This window comes from Lygodium microphyllum, chromosome 6 (genome assembly GCF_053477565.2).
Source record: "Lygodium microphyllum isolate KBCC chromosome 6, Lygodium_microphyllum_v1.1.10, whole genome shotgun sequence".
Lineage (NCBI taxonomy): Eukaryota > Viridiplantae > Streptophyta > Polypodiopsida > Schizaeales > Lygodiaceae > Lygodium > Lygodium microphyllum.
In genome coordinates, this window is record NC_141140.1 from 147,387,642 (window position 1) to 147,396,777 (window position 9,136).

Below are 9,136 nucleotides of genomic sequence, written 5' to 3' on the forward strand. Positions count from 1 at the left end.
CAAGGGTGCCCTATGACCCCGCTTTTGTTTGCATTAGTTACTGGCCCACTCCTTCACAACATAGAGAAGAAAGTACAGGATGGTACCATCCAAGGGATCCCCTTGCCTGACAGATCATGCTCACCATCTCAGTTCTTTGCAATTGATCACAGATCTCTGGTGGCTACAGAGAAAAGATCAATGGATGAACTGATGGGCACGTTCGATGCCTTTGCACTACTTTGCTCTTCGGTCATAAGCAGAAGCAAGACTGAACTCATCCCTCTTACTCTGGGGGACCCACAAAATTGGATGCTTGATTATGGATTTAAGGTGGTTAATCCAGGGGAAATTGTACATTACCTTGGAGCTCCAATAGGGGTTGGCATAACTCTTACTCAAAGGTTTAAATGGTATTTGGAGAAGATTCAGTAGAAAATGGCCGAGTGGATGAATTCATCCTTGACATTGGCGAGGCGAGTCATCATGATCAAGAATGTTCTCTCTTCACATACTGTGTACATGGCATCCCTCCTTGTGTTTGGGAAGACAGCCTGGGGGCAAGTCGAAAAGATACTCAGACAATTTTTGTGGAAGAAGAAGGAAGGCCCTGCAATGCACCAAATCTCATGGGACCTAATCACCTCAAGAAGAGATGAAGGGGGTGTTGGTATAGAAGCCCTAGCAGACAAGGCCAATCGACCGGCATTCAGAGTACTCACAAGGTTGAATGACAACCAACCATGGCCAGTAGTATTGAAGACATGGATCACGGCCTCCAAGGAAGCTGAACAAGCATGGACTGGGGTAGTCTGGACTGACATGGTCTGTAATTACCAGAAAATGATTCACATCCTGCAATCAGCAACATCCCAAAGTTTAGTAAGAAGCTGGCAAGTCGTCATCTCACAATCTGACTGGTCTCCTAAATTTAGTAGGCAGGGCAATGCAGCCCTATCCTCGTCAATTTGGCTTAATCCCTTGAAGCTATCTGACGTGCATTCTTGGCTCCATTGAAGTGTAGATACATCTTGGAAGACATATATATTGTGTCTTATACATTTGAGTTGCAATTTCTTGGACAAAACACTCAGATTTGAGAGTGTAGGACATGCTAAAAACTGTCATAAAACTATGGACAACAAGCACTCATCGGTCCTGAAGCATTACATACCATCGATTAACTCCTGTCAAATGTATGACATGGCATGTGTCTGCTGAATGTCTAGAGGACTAAGATGAGCATTGAATGCTCATGAAAGCCAAAGTTTGAAGCTAAAAATAAATGCATTGATATTGTTTTGGCTGGTTACAAACAGGGAATGCATTCTATGACATTGTCTATTGAAGACAGAGTGTCTATGGTTGTCTGTATGGTCATGTATTGACCCCTACATTTGATAGCACATGTATGAAGTACTTTGAGGACATTTTGGAGATGGATATACCTATTTTTACTGAGTATTGGCTGAATGAAACCTGCAAGCAATGTATTTAACACTTGTACTTGATGTATATGCACTAAACTGTGCCCGCATGATCATTTATGGACTCCTATATGTACTAGCATATGTCTGAGAGTTTTTGGAGAATGTATGACATGTATACATCTCAGTTTTGGCCTTGAAAGAGCTGGTGATCATTGATAGTGTACATATTTCAAACTGCAATGAGGTTGCATGATACTAAGTTATAGCAACTACATGGTCTATGTGTTGACTAATGTACCTACAAGTTATGCCACATGTTTGTGGATGGTCTTGAGAAGATAATGGGTTGAAATATCCTAATTACAATAGACATTTTGTTGCAAAAAATTGTCACAAACAATCAAATATTGGAGTTGGTCAATTAGACTTGTTGGCTTGCAGGAAATCAGCACAGCATGCATTGACTAGCCATTGTTTGTTACAATATGGCAAATGCAAACAGGACCGACAACGTAACCCAGATAGTGAGGAAAAAGCTTGACAGTAATAATTATGCCATATGGAAGTTCTGCATGGAGAACTTCTTGATAGGTAAAGGATATTGGGACTCCGTGTGATAGGTGTTGAAGCTGAATCTGAAATCTCAGAGAGGAATCCTACATCTGATCAAAGACGAGCGAACCGAGCTTGGTTGGAAAGAGCTCACAAGGTGCTACACTAGTTATCTTTATGTATCTCGAATGCTATGTAATGCAAATCACGAATTGCAAGTCACTAGCAGATGCATGGAACATATTGATCAGGTATTATGGCACAACTACCAGTGCCAGCATGAAGATACAGTTAAAGTAGAAATTCAACAATATGAAGAGAAAAAGTAGATCTATATAGGATTATGTCATAGATATTAAGACTATTGCGGATCAACTAGCATCCATTAGCACACAAGTTGAGGATGAAGACATGGTCGCAGTGACATTAAATGGCTTGGGATATGAATATAAGTCACTTGATACTTCCATATCTGTGCGAGCTAAAATGCCGGATTTCAATGAGTTGGTTGCATTGCTTATTCATGAGGAAGTTAAACTTGGCTTAGCTACAAGCTCTAGCAGCTCCAAGAGCAAGGATACCATATTTTATTTGCATCAACGCAGCCGTGTCAACCGTGGTAGAGGTTATGGGTTTGGTATAGGAGGCCAACAAAATGTATTTTATTTGCATCAACGCAGCCGTGTCAACCGTGGTAGAGGTTATGGTTCTGGTATAGGAGGCCAACAAAATGTATCTTATGGAAACTCCTGGAAACATCAACATCCATTTGACAATCCTAATAAGGATAAGGATTGTCACAACTATGGAAAGTATAGTCATATTGCCAAGGACTATTGGAAGAAGCAGGGCAATCAAAAGGGCAAGTAGCATGGACATTATGCATCGTCCAATCAAACAGATGATGCTTCTGGGGATAGACTATTTGCCATGACATATATGAAAGATAGGGCTACTGAGAAGTCTACTAAGGATGTTGTTTGGTATATTGATTAGACTCGTTTATTGACATGGTGCCTGAGAGGAATGGCTATGTATGCATAGGGGATGACACGTGGCATAGCATTGAACATAAAGGCAAAGTGTATTTTGTAATCCATGATGGCAAGAAGAAGAACTTACATGATGTATTGCATATCCCGTCAATTACTAAAAATCTATTATTTGTGGGCCAGATGACTGAGCACAATTAGCAGGTTAGGTTTAATAAGCATGGCTACTTCCTTGAGGAGCTTGGTAATGGTTGCAAATTGATTGCTTGTGGTCATAGGTATGGCAAGATGTTTACTCTTGATGCCACTTTGCCGCAGTTGAAATCAGCCATGTTTGCCCAATGGCTTTGGCATAGTTAAAGATTTAGAAATATGGCATAAGAGAGTGGGACATGTTAATTTTCAGCGTGGTTGCATGTAGAAGATATAGCTTGTTGCATGTCTACCCAAGTTTGCCTACACAAATATTGGTCATGTTTGCGATGCTTATTAGTTTGGTAAACAGTCAAGGTTGCCATTTGTCAAGCATGTAAGAAATAGTAAGTGATCATTGCAGTTGGTTCACTCTAATGTGTGGGGGCTAGCCCATAATGCATCTATGGGAGGCTCTAAGTTTTATGTGATATTCATTGATGACTTTAGTCGCTATACTTGGGTTTATATATTGAAAACAAAGGATGAGGTGTTTGTTGTTTTTCAGCAATTTAAGCAGCAAGTTGAAAAGGAATTTGATTACTACATCTCTTGTTTGAAATCAAACAGTGGTGGGGAGTATGTGTCAAATGAATTTGATAGTTTTTTGGTTGAAAATGGTATATGTAGGCAGCCTACATGTAGCTACACTCCACAACAAAATGGGGTAGTTGAACGGAAGAATAGGGACTTAATGGAAGCTACTCATGCAATGATGAATGAGAAGAAGATGCCACTCTATTATTGGGCTGAGGCTGTTATGACAGCCATGTATATCTTGAGCATGACTCCCACTGTAAGTATTCATGATATGACACCATTTGAGAAGTTGTATGGCTACAAGCCTGATATCAGTAACATGAAAGTATTTGGCTATCTTGCTTATGTGCACATCCTTGATGAGAAGAGGAAGAAGCTAGATCCAAAAGCACATAAGTGTGTCTTTATTGGTTATTCGTAAGAGAAGAAGGCATAAATGCTATGATCCCTCTACTCAGGAGACACTAGTGGAGCAAAGATGCTATCTTTGATGAGATGGCACCTTGGTATGCACCACCTACTGTAGTGCCATCGAATATGCCTTCTACACATGTTTCTACAGTTGATTTGCAATAGAGTACTGCATTGACAAGCCCTAGTGGTACAATGGTATCTCCATAGCCAAGGAGATTGTAGAGCTCTGGCTCACCGTCCATTGACACCACTATGTCAGTAAGGGGAAGATATGATGTGGTGGACAACAAAGGGAAAGAGCAAGCTTCTGATGATACATCTAGTGTGATGACACATGGCAGGATGACTTCAGGCTATGACTCAGCCGACAGTCTAGGATAGCGAGCCTGGTATTCTGACTATGTATACACCTGGCACTAGGCAGAACATGTATACCGCCTCATGAGAGAGGGGAATCAAGTAGTGCACCGCAGCTTAGACACTTGCAGAGAGTCAGGTACCTTGTGGGGATAGGTTGACTTATAGTGGTTACTCTGCGAAGCATTATGCTTACATGACAAAAGTGACGAAGGTCAAAGAACCTACTACATATGCTAAAGCAATGATGGATAAAAATTTGTGTACATCTATGGATGAGGAAATATCTGCATTAGCTAAAAATAGAACATGGGATCTTGTACCACTGCCAAAAGGAAAGAAGAAAATTGGTTGCAAATGGGTCTACAAGATTAAATGCAAGTTGGATGGCAGTGTAGAGAGATACAAAGCCAAGTTGGTCGCTAAAGGATATGCTCAGCAGTATGGGTTAGACTATGAGGAAACATTCAGCCCTATTGCCAAGATGGAAACCATACGAACAATGATCACATTAGCTATTGCTATAGGCTGGAAATTATAGCTGATAGATGTGAAGAATGCATTTCTCGATGGTGATTTAGCAGAGGATGTTTACATGGATCAGTTTGAAGGGTATGCACACCTTGACTTTCAGCATTATGCATGTAAGTTGAAAAAAGCATTGTATGGGCTGAAGCAGGCTTTGAGAGCCTAGCATGCAAGGATTAGTAATTACTTTTGCAAAGTTTGGGATTCACTATTGGCACGGCTAATCATAGTCTGTTTACGAAAAAGACAGACAAAGATTTGATAGTGCTAGTTATCTATGTTGATGATTTGATCATCACATGTGATGATGATTTGGGGATACGGCATGTTATGCGGATGCTGAAATCTAAAATTGATATGAAAGACTTAGGTGAACTGAATTATTTCTTGGGTATTGAGGTGATCAAGGCTGAAAATGGTTTATGGCTGATGCAAAAACACTATGCCATGGAAATGCTAAATAAATATGGCATGGCTGAATGTAAATCATTGGATACACCTATGGATCAAAATGTCAAGTTGGACATTAGCACTAGAGTTGAAATTGATGATGTGACTATGTACAGGCTGATGGTTGGAAGTCTAATCTACTTGACCATCACCAGGCCTCTAACTTGAGTTATGTTGTTGGGCTCACAAGTCAATTCATGCAGAAGCCCAAAAAGCCACATTTGGATGTTGTTAGGCAGATTATGAGATATGTAAAGTCCACCGTAGATTATGGGATGTTTTATGTGGAAGCTAAGCCCTTGATACTGGTTGGATACATGGATGCGGATTGGGCAGGATGCTCATATGACCATAGATCTACAAGTGGTTATGCCTTTGGATTTGAAGTGGAATGATCAGCTAGAGTAGCAAGAAGCAACCTACGATTGCATTGTCTAGCATTGAGGCAAAGTGTACAAGGGTGTTGCATTGGCAGCATGTGAGATTGCATGGCTGCTCAAGCTTATGGTTAATTTGGACATACAAGTGGATGCTCCAATGACCTTGTTATGCGACAATCTCAGTAGTGTAGTACTGGCAACAAATCCAATTTATCATGCTAGGACTAAACGCATTGAGGTACACTACCATTTTATCAGAGAGATGGTTCTTGGAGGGAAAGTAGATCTTATGCATGTGAAGACTGATGAACAGGTTGTAGATATCTTTACCAAGTCTTTGGGTACAGATAAGTTCAGTGTTTTTTGACAACTACTTAGTGTGCAAAGGCTATCTTGAGCTTGAGGGGGAGTGCTAAGACTTCAAGCTCTTTTATCTTTAGTATGTATGTAACCGACACTTTGTCACCTGTCATATGTCCAGTTGTATCAGCAAGTGTGGGACATTAAATAAGTCTGTGACTTTAAGTTGTGTATGAATGGTCTGTAAGACCTTTTAGTGTGTTGTATTCACTTCAGTTATGTGTTATGGAATAATGAAGGAAAGAAGATGAGAGCACACTACTCCTCTCTATTGCTCAAAACCCTTCTCTTTGTCTCTCAACACATAGTAGATCAATGAAAAATATCGAAATTTATTTTCATAATTGAGTAAAATTTAAGCACTGAATGTATAATGGATAAAAATTTGTTATACATTTCTAAAATTTTAGTGAGAGTTTTTTTTTTTTCTCAAATCATGTCCACAATGCCCAATTTGTATCTATGATACCTAAAGTAGAAAGTAAAAGGAGAAGGAGTAATCATGAGTGGAAAAGGGTGGAAGGTGCCCACCCTAAGTGGAACCCTAATTTTAATGTATATAGTATGTAGTATTGAATAATGAGCTCATTCTTGTGTATGCAACTTTTGAGTCTACCACTTCTCCATTATCCTTTCTCCTTCCTTATTGCTTCCATTGCTTGAGAGTGACAAAGAGAGAATGTGTGTGAGATTGAGCATTGGAGAGTGTGAAGAGCGAGGGAATTATTTGGAGAAGCTCTTCTCCTTCTTCTTTTATATCTCCTTTTCTTAACATTGGAGAGATTGTGGTGTGGATTGGAAGAAGGTTGCTAGGTTAGGATTCCACAACACACACTAGCAACATACTACATAACTAAGTGGCAAAAGATGAGGGCCACTAGGAAGAACAATGGCCAAACCATGGGTAAGCTCTCATAGCGAACAAGTGAATAGCAAGAGAGAATAGAGTTGCTAGAAGGTCACATCCAATATGTGAGAATGATAATGGAAGTACAATCCCTAAGGTACTAAAGTATCACACTCACTGATGCTATTCACATGAAAAAAAAACCCTTCTCTAGCTAGAAAGTAAAAAGTGCATGTGGATAAGGGAGCATTCACACTAGAGCTACAAAGAAACACGATGAGTGTAACAAACTCCCTTGAGTGAATAAAATGAATGCATTCAAGAATTAGAAGATCAATCCCCAAATCATAGTAAGCCTAAAGCCTTGTGAAAAGCTTCAATCTCCTCCTTAGAGAGAGCTTTTTGTAGACATGTATGCCAAGTTGTCATATGAATGGACATAAACCAAGTCAATCTCTCTTGCATGGAGCCTCTCTCAAACATAATGATAATGCACCTCAATGTATTTATTAGTGCAAGCATGAAAAATTGGATTCCTTGTAATTACCATGGCTATCTAATTGTTATTATATATAGGAGTAAGTGATTGTTGTCCCACACTAAGATCAACCAAAAGGTATTTGAGACACACACATCCCAATGTAGCTATAAATGCTTCCATGTATTCAACTTCTTATCTATATGTGATTAGTGTAGACTTCTTGCTCAACCAAGAGATACACGAATCACCAAGCATGAAACAATTACCACTAGTTGACACCCATGTGCCAAAACATCTAGCCCGTCATTGTATGTTAATGCATGCAAGCAAAGAGAAGTGTCTTTATGATGGCATGATGTTTAAGTGCCCTTAAACTAGTAAGAGACATGTTTGAATACTTTCCAATGCATAGTTTCAAGGCTTTGTGTAAAGCATGCCAATTAAGAGACCACAATTTCAATATCTAGCCATGTATTATGCATATCAAATAGACATTCAATATCCTATTGATAGAGAGAAGCATCAAAAGGATATCATGCATTCTTAGGCATAATTTGTGGCATGTCTCAACTAGAGTAGACATAGGCTTGTAGTCTTGCATCTGAAATGCTAAAAGAGCAACCCAATGTACTTAGATCGTCACATAACAATGCCCGCATCAACTATAGTATATAGAATGCCAAGATAGGAGTGTAAGTGGCCAAGATTAGTGACATCAAATGCATGTTGCAATTTAGCCTTTAAGGTTGTAACTAGTGCCTCATGAGGCTTGGTCGATAACATATCATCTGCATAAAGAACAAGAATCAAGAGATTATCTCCATCTTTGTGGACATAAAGCATGCTTTCATTGTGTGAATTATTGAAACCAAGAGTAAGCAAATACGCATGTGTCTTATTGTACCATGCCTTAGGTGCCTATTTTAAACCATAGAGGGCCTTAAATAATGGGCACACTTTACTCTATATGCCTTTTTGAACAAAGTAAGGAGATTGAGTAGCATAAACCTCCTCGTGGATATCACCATTTAGAAAAGCAAACTTCACACTCACCCGATGCACATGCCAAACAAAATGGGTAGCCAAAGCAATGACTCGATAGATGGTGGTCATACATCAGGTGAGTGCAAATGTTTCATCATAGTCAATCCCATGCTATTGGGCACACCATTTAGAAACAAGACGTGCCTTGTAGCGATAAATGCTACCAACAAATTTGTATTTCAAATTGTAAACCCACTTTTTGCCAATAATATGCTTGTCATAGCCAAGTCACATACCTTCAATGTGTCATTTTTTGTTGCATGCTATGCCTAAATGCGCTTGTGCAACCAAGTTACCTTGTGCATGGCAACTAGCTATCTAGATCTATGGAGAACTAGAATATTTTTTGCTATCCAATAGTCATCTAGGGATTGTTTTAACTTCTCGAATAATAGCCCTCTCACTTCATCATCAATAGTGCCCTAATCAATGGGCTAAAAATCAGGGTTGTTGACCATGTGTTTACTATTGTTAGCCCTCTATAGGTTGTTGAAATTGACCAAACACAAGTATAGTTTGTTAAAACAATTGTTGCAAATTGTCAAACATATCCACAAGCCCCACATTGGGCCGACTTTTGCAATCCATGG